The 12,587-nt window shown below is 35.8% G+C and overlaps 1 long non-coding RNA gene across 1 annotated transcript in view; it reads right to left on the reverse strand.

The window, feature by feature from the left end:
* The window catches only part of LOC147830624 (uncharacterized), a 122,895-nt gene extending 111,247 nt beyond the window's left edge, over positions 1-11,648 (reverse strand). The window contains exon 1 of the long non-coding RNA XR_015448829.1: positions 11,500-11,648. This is a non-coding gene — a long non-coding RNA (uncharacterized LOC147830624). The remainder of the gene's footprint in view (positions 1-11,499) is intronic.
* Positions 11,649-12,587: the final 939 nt, after the last annotated feature.

Here is a 12,587-nt window from a genome sequence, read left to right on the forward strand (position 1 = left end):
AAATAAGGAGGCCCAACCCTTTTCCCTCTGACATCATTTCACTGATATTTGGACTTCCCTTGCCCTTGCTGACCCAGGCAACCAGCTCGTGTCTTTCTGCTGCCTCTGCAATTGCCTTGGCAGCTGCTCTGTAAGCCTCTATTTACCACTTCCTCCTGCAGCCCTGAGAGGTGCTATGGCTCAGCTAATAGTCCCTCCCCTACACAGGAGTCTCTACAGGCCGCTGCTGCAACCTCTGTAAGAAGTGGTGGCAGAGGACCATGCCTCACTGGGCAAAGACTGGGGAGGGAGGGAGGTTACTGCCATTATCCCTCAAATCCCCAAACCCAGTGGGCAGTGATCAACATTGTTGTCTCTCCTGGAGATGCCTTGAAATAAGCAGCAGTCACACGTTAGCCTCCCCATTTCTGCAGAAACAACGAAGCTGTCTTCAAGAAGCACATTAAAGCTAAATCCCCAGCCCCCAAGATTCTCTTTTATTGAAATATAAAACTAAACTACATACTTGCTACCTTTCACATAAATGTTATACTTTGTTCACATCTTTCCTGGACCTTCTCAAGAGGTAAAGAAAGGAGATATAACGACCTAAAAGGTGTATCCACTTCTAAAAAGCTTAAAGAAAATATGGCTTGGGAAAATAAAGAAGTACTTTAGAAAACTTCTTTTTTTAAAAAAAAGCCTGCAATGAAGAGATTATGTCAGATACAAGAGACAAATGAAAGAACTGTCAATGGCAAAAACTGAAAAAATCCGTGCAACAAAATAAAGTAGCATTAGGTTATAACCCAAGGTATTAAATAAATATCCAGGAGTCCATAGTGATATAAATAAGTGACAGAGTAAACAAATAAATAGGGAAAAATAGGTAAATGTATATCCCATGCAAAAAAATTCAAAATAATTTATATAGATATTCTGCCTTTTTGGAGGTAGAGCATGCCCCCCATTCCTTAGATATAAACTATGTATAGTGACTTCTTTCCAAAGACACATTATAGAAAAAGAGGAAAAAAGTAATTTTATAGTAGAGAAACCCAACAAATTCTACTTCAGCCAGAGGATCAAGGTTAATATCAAGTTATATATCATGTTGACAGTATATACATAAAAATTAGCACTTCTGTGGTCTTCCTCCCAAAATCTATAGCCACAGTCTAATCATGGGGAAAAAAATTAGACAAATCCTAATTGAGAGATAATCCACAAAATGCTTGACCAGTACTCATCAAAACCATCAAGGTCATCGAAACAAAGATAGTCTGAGAAAGTGTCACAACCAAGAGAAGAAGCCTAAAGAGACACGAATTCTAAATGTAAAATGGTATATTATTGGGACTATGGAATAGAAAAGGACATTAGGTAAAAACTAAGACTCTGAATAAAATGTGGATTTTAGTTAATAATAATGAATCAGTGAAGTTTCATTAATTGTAACAAATGTACCATACTAATATAAAACATTAATAGTAAAGGAAAGTGCTAGGTACTATGAAAACTCTGTACTGTCTTTGTAATTTTTCTGTATAACTAAAATTGTTCTAAAATAAAAAACTTTATTGAAAAACTATATGGCCCCAAAGCACTCTGTGGAGATTACATCTATGGCCCTACACCTTAAAACTGGGCAACTTTGCAACTACATTGAATTATAGAATATGGAAGAAGTAATCGATGATCTAGATAATAAATGCCATGCAGCTTCTACCTAGGGCTGCTACAACTCTTGTTTGTTATATGCTCTCTCATGCCAGTAAATCAACAGGCAGAGAAGGGGTTACTGTACTGATTTGCAAGACTATTCCTGACTACCAAGAGAAACTGTTACCTATACATAAGGAGGATAAGGAAAAGCATGTTTGAAATACAGCAGAAGCAAAGAACTTATGAGCACACCCATGTCCTAAGTTAAAAATTAACATAAACCTAAAACAACTCAGTGCAGGCAAGACTATTAGACCAAAACCTAATTTCAAAACAGTATGATGGAAGCATAAGGAATTGACATATATCAACAGAACGAACTAGTAAATCAAGAAATCCACAGAAGAGACTAGTGAGTCCAGAAAGAGAACAATACACACACGGTTGATTTTCAACAAAGATAACAAAGCCATTCAGAACTAAAGATTTGCAGGCAGAAAATTCTGGGTTTTTTTCTTAGTCTTTATTTATCAAACTCTGTTTATTAGATAATTGTTCTCAAAAAGATTTTTTTGCTAAACAGAGAAAAAGTTTAACAGTGACTTGTAAACCTTCAATACTTTAAATACATCATTCCATTCTAGACTCTAGTTTTTGTTTATATATTTGTTTTTGAGACAGAGTCTCCCTATGTAGTCCAGGCTGGCCTTGAACTCACCAAACAGTCCAGGCTGGCCCCAAACTCATGATCCTTCTCCCTCAGTCTCCTGAGTACTGACATTACAGGTATGCACCACCATAACCAGCTTGTGGCCCCTACTTTTTATGAAAAACATATTGTAACTCATAATTTTTTCTGTAACAATGTGTCATTTTACTCTAAGTGATTTCAAGATTTTCTCTTAGTCTTGATTTTCAAACAGTTGGGGAAATTTGCCTTTTCATTTTCTTTGTGTTTATACTGCTTTCCTCTGTTTCTCAATGTGTAAATTTATGTCTTTTACCTAATTTGACAAATTTTCTTTCATATATCTTCAAATTATTTTTTTGCTCCTCCTTTTTAAATTTATACGTGAACTCCAGTTAGATGTTTATTTGACATCTTGATATTGTCTCACATGTCACTGAGGCTCTGGTCACCCCACCTCAAGATGGATTCTCACTGTGTTGCCTAGCGTGGCCTTAAACACATGGGCTCAAGTGATCCTCCTGCTTCAACTGCAAAGTAGCTAGGACTATAGAAGCATTCCACCACACCTGGCTCCATTAATTTTTCAATATTTTTCTTTCTTGTCTTCAGATTAAATCATTTCTATGGATCTGTCTCCAAATTCACTATTTCTTCTAATACTTTAATCTGTTGTTAAGCCCATCAGTGGTTTTTATGGGGCGGGGGGGGGGGGGGTAGGTACTGTTTTCAGTTGTAAACTTTTAAAAAAGTAATTTCTACTTTTGTGAGCTTTACTATTTCTTAATTTATTAGAAGAATGTTTCCTTTTTCATTGGTGAGCATATTTATATTTGCTTTAAAATATTTGTCTACTAATTTAACACCTACATCATCTTGGGACCAGATTTCATTGATTATCTTTTCTTGCATATAAACTACATTTCACTGTTTGAGTGTTTAGTTATTTTTGACTGTATTATGAATACTGTAGTTTGATGTTTTGTTGGGATTCTAAATTATATGGTCTTTTAAGAATATTAATAGTTTTGTTTTAACAGGCAATTGACTTGGCTTAAGTCAAACACACAATTGTCTTTCTTGTGATAGGAAGCAGCTGAAATCTCTGTTCAGATATTTTAGCTTTTGTGAGATTGCTTGAGAACTATCTGATGCAAGCCTAGTTCAGGGTCAAGTCAAGATCTCCTTTGTGGATCATTCATTTTCCTATTCACTTTCTAGTTGCTTGAAATATCTCAAATCCTCCTCTTTGACTGTCCAGACTAGTAAATCTATTAATACTCTATTCAAGTTTTAGCTGCCTGAAATGTTATCTACTGGGACCTATGCACTAGGAAAAAAGTTTTTGTAAAAATAGAAAATTCATCCAGTGTCATTCTCTTTTTCAAAGCAGATGCTCCTCTAGTTTGTGCTTGTTTTTGGTTATTCACTATTGTATTAAAGTAGTTTATATTTTGTTGACCGATTATAGTTGTTACCACAGAAAAGTTATTCAAAGAGGTAGTACTCTTTCATCATAAGAAACAATGATAATTTAATTGGGGAAGGTAAAACCAGTGTTGGAAGATCTGCGTATCTTCATGGAGAAATGAATCCAGACCCCCCAACACACACATCCAAAAGTCAATACAAAATGGATCATGAACTTAAATGTAAAAGGTAAAACTATAAATCAGAGGAGAAAAATCTTTGTGACCTCGAGCTAGGCAAGAATTTCTTGGGCCACCAAGTACATAAAATTAAAAATGAGTAAATTGTACATTATTAAAATTCAAACTTTTGCTTTTGAAATGGTATCACTAAGAAAATGTAAAAGTAAGTTTCCGATTGGGATAAGATATTCTGAACATATGTAATTGACAAAGTGCTTCCCCCTTCCCTGCTGTATTGCCCTTAAAGAATGTTTATAACTTGCTGGGCACACACTTGTAATCCCAGCACTCTGGGAGGTTGAGTCAGGAGAACTGCAAGTTCAAACACAGCCCAAGAAATTTATGGACTTCATGTCCATGAAAATGAACTGTCTCAAAACTACTATCATTATTATTATTATTATTATTGTTAACTTCTCAACGAAAACAACAGAATTACATGCTCAAAGAGATGGGAAAACTGTCAATCCATATGACAAAAATACCTTTCATCAAAAAAGGTAAAATAGGGTGGGGATTTAGCTCAGTGGTTCTGGTGCCTGCTTCATAAGCGCAAGGTCCTGAGTTTGATCCTCGGTACAAAAAAAAAAAAAAAAAAAAAAAAAAACCATAAAAATAAATAAATAAATACAAGATTATAGGGAAAAAAAAGGTAAAATAGACTTTTCAAACATAAAAACTGCAAGAATTAGTCATCAATAGAACCACATTAAAATAAATATTAGAGAACATTTTTCAGGCAAAAGATAAAAGATGCCATCAGTGGAAGCTAGGAGATCCACAAAAGAATGAAGAGTGATAAAAAGGATAAATATAAACAATTATTGACTGTATAAAACAATAATATTAATGTCTTCGGGAATTCAAAATATCTGGAGAATTAAACAAGAATGAGTAAATGCATTAAAATGTTATAAGGTCTACATTATTTATTAATGGAAAGAAAAGTAAATTAGTATTAGAATTTTATAATCTCTAGAGTACCATAAAAACAGATCTTATGATTTGGTATTCCTATATTCCCTAGAGCTGTCATCACCAATTTCTAGAGCTTTTATTCCTTCAGGACTAGCTGGAGAAAAGACACATATTCTCCAGTATTAGTTTTTTTCTTTTTCTTCTTTGTTTTTTTTTTTTTCTTTATGCTCTACCAAGTAAGTCTCCTAGTCATTTTCATTTCAAGTTTTTTATTGCTAATTGCTATAGAGAACTAGGTAGTACCCAGGAGAGAACGTATTAGTTTCCAAAGTAACAAATTACCACAAACTAGACAGTTTAAAACATAGAAATTAATTTTCTCAGATGTGGAGATTAGAAGTCTGAGGTCAAGGTGGCAGCTCTCTCTTACGTGGGTTGGGAAGACATCCTTCCTTTTCTCTTAGTTTCTGGTGCTGCTGCAATCTTTGTTCTTTGTCTTATTGCTGTAAGAACCATCTCTGTTATCACATGGCCTTCCTCCCTCTGGTGTCTGTTCTCTCTGGTTCTGTATTCAATTTCCCTCTCTTTACTCTTATAGAAACAATAAACACTGGGTCAGGGTCAACCTTAATCTAATATGACCCCATTTTAACATACGCTGAATCAGCACAGATTATTATTTTTAAAGTCACATTTAACAAATACTGGGGGTTAGGATTTGAACATCTTTTTGAGGGACACAAACTCACAACTGAAAATTTTTCTAAATTTAATAAGTTGTACAAAGCTCTTATAATTCTTGTCCATGTTCTGCAAGTATGTGTTTCTAGAAATTTCTTGGGCCTCCTTTGTCACTCATATATATCTCTGTGGGTAGAACTTTTTAAATAACTTTAACTTCCTGAACTCACAGTTCCTAAGTAGCCCCCTCTTTACAAAAATTTTTCTTCCCAGGAAACAGGTTTGAAGGTATAGTTACAATAAATTTCTGTCCTCCTTGAGGACAGGGACCAAATCTTTAGTTCTTTGTTACTAGAAATGGCATCTGATATCAATAAATATTTGTTATGAACTAGAAACCATTCAAGTACCCTCATGTTTCAGCTGTGTAATCTGTTTCTTGGGGGACCTCCTGACTAGGTGATAGCTTTAAACTGAGCTCCTATGCCATATAAGAAAGATCTCCTTATGGCTTTTCCTCACACTCCACATCCCTATGTTTCCTCCCTCTGAGACTATTTGATATCATTCAAAAATCTCCTACAAGGCATTGATTTGACTTCTGAGAGTAGTACTACTTTGCAAAATATGCATTAGCAAAATTGCTTCCAAGTCATCATACTTTACATTTTTGCTTGTTGTAGTATTCCCAATGGAAACCACAACTTCTTTAAAAGAAATTACACGATGACTTCATATATGCAAATCAGTCCACTCCCTAACATCCTTTTCTCAATTGGTTCTTGTCTGTCTTCAGTTCTACATTTGGTATTACTACCCTTTCATAAGTGAAGAAAATTATTTAGCTTGTTATGTATCTCTTCCATAGTCTACTACCATTTCATTGTGTCATATATATTTTCATAAAAATTATTAGAAATATTCTAAAAACAAATAAAACTTCTTAAACACATTTTAAGAAATAAAACATTATCAGTATAGTTCAAGCATTCCACGTAATCTTCCTTAATAACATTTTCCCTCTCTCTCCATTACAGGTACACACCACACAAGCTGTCTCTACAACTAATTACTACCTGGAAGCTGATGTTTATGATCCCCACACATTTTTTATGCTTTTATTAAATCTTTTAATGTTCAAAATGTTTTTAAACATTAACTCTGTATTGTATATTTTATAGATTCTCCTGCAACATTTTTTCTTTTTTTGCTTGAACTATGATTGTTAGATTCATTGTACCGATCCATATGGCTCTAGTTTATTACTTCAATAGCTTCATTTTTTGTTTTGAGAATATACAACTATTATTCTGCTGATGGATATTTTGTTACTTTCCATATTATTCAATTATAAATAATGTTTTTTGAACAATTAATGTTATTTTTGATTTTTTTTTAAGAACAGCTGTATTGAAATATAATTTATATACCATAAAATTCACCCTTTAAAGTGTACAATTCATTAGGTTTCAGAATATTCATAAAGCAGTGCAACCATCATATCTAATTCCAAAACATTTTCATCATTCTCAAAAGAAATCCTATATTCATTAGCAGTCAGTCCTTATTCTCTCCTTTCCCAGACCGTAACAACTGTGAATCTACTTCTATGGATTTTCATACTCTGGATATTTCATATAAATGGACGAACATAATATGTGGCACTTTGTTGCTAGCTTCTTTTATTTATACTGTTTTCGAGGTTCACCTATATTGTAGCATGTACATTAATTGGATTGTGGTGATGGTTTCATGGGTGTATACCTATGTCAAAACATATCAAATTACACAATTTAAATATATGCAATTTGGTGTATGTCAAGTGTATCTCAATAAAGCTGAAAAAATATGCTTTACCAAAGATGTACAAATAGCAAATAAATGTATGAAAGATGTTCTACATCACCAGTCATCATAAAAAATGAAAGTTAAAACTATAATCAGTATATACCTACTGGAATAGTCAAAATTTAAATTGCTAACAATAGCAAGAGCTGATATGAATGTAGAATAACTGGAACAGACATATACTGCTGAAGTTAATGCAAAACACTTTGGGAAAATATTTGGTAATAGTTTATGAAATTAAACATACACTTAGCATATGATCTAGCAGTTTCACTCCTAGGTAATCATCCAGCAAAATAAAAATTTATGACAATGGAAGGACCTATAGGCAATTTATTTGTTTGTGTTTTTTTAGATGTGGTCTTGCTATATTATTTCAGCCTGGGCTTAAACTCACTATGTAGCCCAGGCTAGTCTCTAATTCACTATGATCCTCCTGTCTCAGCCTCCCAAGTGCTGGGATTACCAGTGTGTACCACCATGCCTGGTGGCAAATTTTTATAACAGTTTTATTTCTAACTCAAATGTCTATTTGCCAGTCAGTGGATAAACTGTAATATATATATATATATATATATATGAATATTACATATAAAAAGAGGTAAATTACTGAATACACAACAACCTAGATGAATCTTAAAAGTATCATACCAAGTGAAAGAAGCCAGAATGAAACAGCTGTCTTTTACATGATTATGTGAAAATAATATTCTCAAAATGCAATCCTACAGGGCAGATATCAGTTGTTGCTAGTGCTTGGGTATGAACACAGAGAACTGATAGTAAAGGAGCATGAAAGAACTTTACAGAGTTACAGAAATAACTGTGTCTTCTGATTGTGATAGTAGTTCTTGATATTTGTCAAAACTCAGAGAACTATCTTCATAAAAAGGAATGAATTTTGTGCTGTGTTAATTATGCTTCCAAAAAAATGACTTAAGAAAAGAAGGGAGGAGGGAGTGCACATTATATATCAGAGAACAAAGAACCACCCAAAATATCTACTTAAAAATAATAAAAGCCCCAACAGAATATAACCAGTTGAAAAAGAAAGCTTTCAGAAATGAACGTTAAATAAAAACATTCTCACGCAAAGAAACAGTTAGAATCTTTTACCTAGAAGCATGTATTACAAGCAAAATTAAAGGAAGTTCTTCAAACTTAAGTAAAATGATACAAACATAGATTTGCAAAAAGTAAGTGCCAGATATAGTAAGATGTTGGCAAATGGAATTTACTCTCATTTCTTAATTTTATTAAAACCACCTCACAAAGAAAAATCCAGGCCTAGATGGATGTATTGTACCAGACATTTAGCAACAACAAAAAAATGCCAAACTTTTTCAAGAAACACAAGATATAACTGGGCAGGGTGGTACACACCTGTAATTCCAGCACTCAAGAGGCTGAGGCAGGAGGATCGCCACAAGTTCGAGGTCAGCCTGGGCTACATAATGAGTTCAAAGCCAGCCTGAACTACTACATAGCAATACCCTATCTTAAAAAAAAAAAAAAAAGAAATAAAACAATCTAAGATCATTTAAAGATGTCAAATACCATTGCTCTGTTTCTGAAACCAATCACAATAAAACAAAAACAAAGACCACTCTCCCTCATGAAAACTCTAAAAATAAAGTTATAGAATCACTTTAGAAGACATGAGAAATTAGGATATACTATATTTATGGATGGAATGACTATTGTAAAGATGACAGTTCTTCTTACATTAATATGTATATCCAGTGCAATTCCTATTAGAAACTCAAGATTTCTCAGGGAATTAAGCTAACCATAAAATTCACAAATTCACATGGATAATATAAGGGCCAAGAACACTAAGGCAAAAGAATAACTTGGTGTGGGGATGGGTGTGCAGTTTACCCTACTGGATATTCAGTCACTTTTTAGATATAGTAATTTAAGACATTATATTCATATGTGCAAAGCTTGAAAAGGAGAGAGACTACAAAGCTCAAAAATTGAGGCATACATATAGATAGGATGTTTATGACATTAACAATGGCAAAATGATGCCTAGTCCAGGGATTGGTAAACTTTTTAAGTAAAGGATCAGACAGTAAATATTTTAGGCTTTGAAGACCATACAATCTCTGTCAGAAGGAATCAACTTGGACATTGTAGCAGAAAAGTAGTCACACATAATAAGTAAACAAGTGAAGCTATGTTCTTAGAACTTTACTTTGCAGTCCTCCTGCATCAGCTTTCCAATTAGCTGGAATTAACAGGTATGCAGCACTGAGCTCAGCTGGGCCATGATTTTTGAAATGGTAACAAAACAACAACACAAAATTATTTAAAGCCGTTTTTCACATTATACACAAACATAAATTTCAGGTGAACCACACAAGTTCTAAGGTTCTACAGAAGAGAGATTATACTCAGGGCACACTAGTAAAATTTCACAATTAAAATTTATATAGCACCACACCTGCCTCGCAAGCACAAGGTCCTGAGTTTGATCCCCAGTACAGAAAAAAAATTATATAAAACACCCCAAAATTAAAGAACATAGATTTTCACTCTTCATGTTGATTAAGAAATGTTCTGCTTTTTATATTACTTCAAAAATACTCTGAATACGCTATCTACGCATCTTTTATCTCCCTGTGCCCATAAACTACTCTTACCTCTGAATGATATTCCTATAACTTTAGGAAGTGCTCAAGGACTTTTCTAATACTCTTGAAAGAGTGTTCCAATGAAATTTTTAGCCTTTTGGCACCTCCTTCAGAATTACAAGTATTAAAACAATTCAGAAGTTAAATTATGACTATTTCGTAAAATATTTGGTTTTCCTGCTTAATCATTTTTATTAAGAAATAGAAGTAAATTGCTAGACCTAGACTCGAGTACATCCATATTTTAAAAAGGAGTTTGAAACTGATCAAAATTTTGCATGTCTGTGTCATATCCTGGAGAAAAGCTCCAATTTTTTTTTCTGGTTATTAAAGAAGACTGAGATCTCCTATGTCCAACCAAAAAGAAATATAAGGAAATAGAACCTCTGTTCTGGAAGATCAAGAAGTTCTTTAAAATTGGAAAGAAAGAGTGGGACTTAGTGGCCCACGGCTGCTGAGGCAGGAGGATCGCTGTGAGTTGGAGGCTAGCCTGGGATACATAGCAAGACCCTGTCTCTTATCAAACAGACAAAAACTGGAAAAGACATTGAGGATTTTCAGTCACTGACGGTGGAAAGCTGTCTGTTTTGTAAATCTCCTGAAATGGTCTGGAATCTCAATAGAAACTAAATTAAATGGTAGTGAGGAAGTGGGGTATCATAATAGACATAGGCGCTAAAGGTTAGTGAAGACAGTTTCAAATAGTGGTTGTTTTGATGCCACGGATCAGTTGGCAGTTTGCTTGTTCTCCAACAGGCTATGCGGGCTTTATTGTTCTTCAACAGTCTGTATAACCCAGTATTATGACACGTATGTATTAATAGGATCTAAGGACAAGGTAATTACGTTTTCGACAGGAGTCTATCAATGAATTATTCTTGTAATGCTTTGTAAAGCGCTTTCACGTGCGCCTTTCCACGTGACCTTCACTATGTGCCTCCAGAAAGGAGCAGGGCTGCAGCGCAGCAGCCTTTCTTGCTACGGAACGTTCTGGACTCAATTCCTGAGGTTGTTTGGGAGCCATTTTTCCAGGGTCAAATAGATGAAGAAAGTTTCGGACAGTGTTGGTGATGGAGAGAACACAGTATGAAGGAGATGGAGGGGGTGGAACACGGTTGAGGCAAATAAATGTAAGCTTGGGTGCTGTTTCAGGGCTGAGAGAGGCTGACAGAGCTGTGGAAGAAGGGGCACGGGAACGGCAGACAGAGCTTTCCTTCAGGGAAGGGAAAGGGGTGGGCTGGGCTGGCGTCGCGGACACGCGGGGGACCACCTGAGGTAAAATATCAGAGGCTGCGGGGAGGCGAACACAGGCCCTGCCTCAAGGGCGTGAGGCGGCCCGCCTGAAGTCCCCGTCTAGGAGTCTGTCCGACTCTGCGCCCCTCCAGCTCCCACAGCCCTTTTTTGCAATTCTCCCCTCGCAGTCGCTCACCCCTGAGTAGCTGGCTCCAGCCACAGCACGAACTCCACAAGGTACCTCACGGACTCTATACGCGCTACAAATTCAAAAACGCGCTCCAGAGCCCTGCAGTCTCGCCTGTCTCGCGGAGTGAAGGATAAGTGAACCAATCGATGTCTGGCTGGCTCTAGAATTCTAAGTACAATGGGCGTGGCTAAGGGAAGAGGACGGGACAACGCTGTGTTGCTAAGGCGACGGCTTCCGGGCAGGCAGGTTGAGGCGACTTCCGACCGGAGGGCGAGGCTCCACAGGAAAAGCCTCCCTAAGTGGTGGTGGGAGTTCAGTGCCCCGGACGTTTTCCTGAATATCCTCGCACGCCACCAGCTCTATTTCCTTTATCCTCTTTCACCAAACATTTACCTGTCCAGTTATAACGTGCAAGGTGTTTCCCTAAGGTAAGCGTGTGGCTCTACCTCCTCGATACACGAGAGTAAAGGAAACCCTTTTACCTGGAGTCACACAACATGCTGTTTGTCGCACAACATGTTGTGTTTGTCGCACAATATGATGGTACTTTAAAAAAGAAAAGTTGAAAATTTGAATCTTGTGTGGGTTTTTGTAACCGCCGCATATGCATATGCATTTCTTAGCCTTTAAATGTCATGTGCAGTTTGAGTTACAAAGGTCTAGTTCTTTCTAACCCAAAAAATCCATCTAAGCCCAGTAATGGGCAAAAGACTGGAATTTTTAAAAATTTTTTATAACAATCTCTAAGGTTCTCTGACTTAATTTCTTAAGTGCCCGTGATCTAAAAGCAGATAGTGAAGTTCACAGGGGTTTGGGCATAAGCATTCCATGAATCAAAAGAATTCAGCTGAATCTCCCCTTTTCTTTAGGGAAATCATTTTAATCTAAACTTAACCTACATGTTAAATATGGCTCCTATTTCATTTAATGATCATAGTCTTGTCACTGGACAGGGTCCAAGGAAGAGCTTGCGATCTCAACTCTCCCACTGAGTAGGTTCTTGACTCGAGTCGTGGAAAAAGAATTTCAGGAGTTGTCCAGTTGAGGCACAGATAAGATTAACAAGTAAAATTAGATGGTAATAAAGAATAGGA

This window comes from Heterocephalus glaber, unplaced genomic scaffold (genome assembly GCF_053883595.1).
Source record: "Heterocephalus glaber isolate CG9 unplaced genomic scaffold, H.glaber_assembly_v1.0 deba00000071, whole genome shotgun sequence".
Lineage (NCBI taxonomy): Eukaryota > Metazoa > Chordata > Mammalia > Rodentia > Bathyergidae > Heterocephalus > Heterocephalus glaber.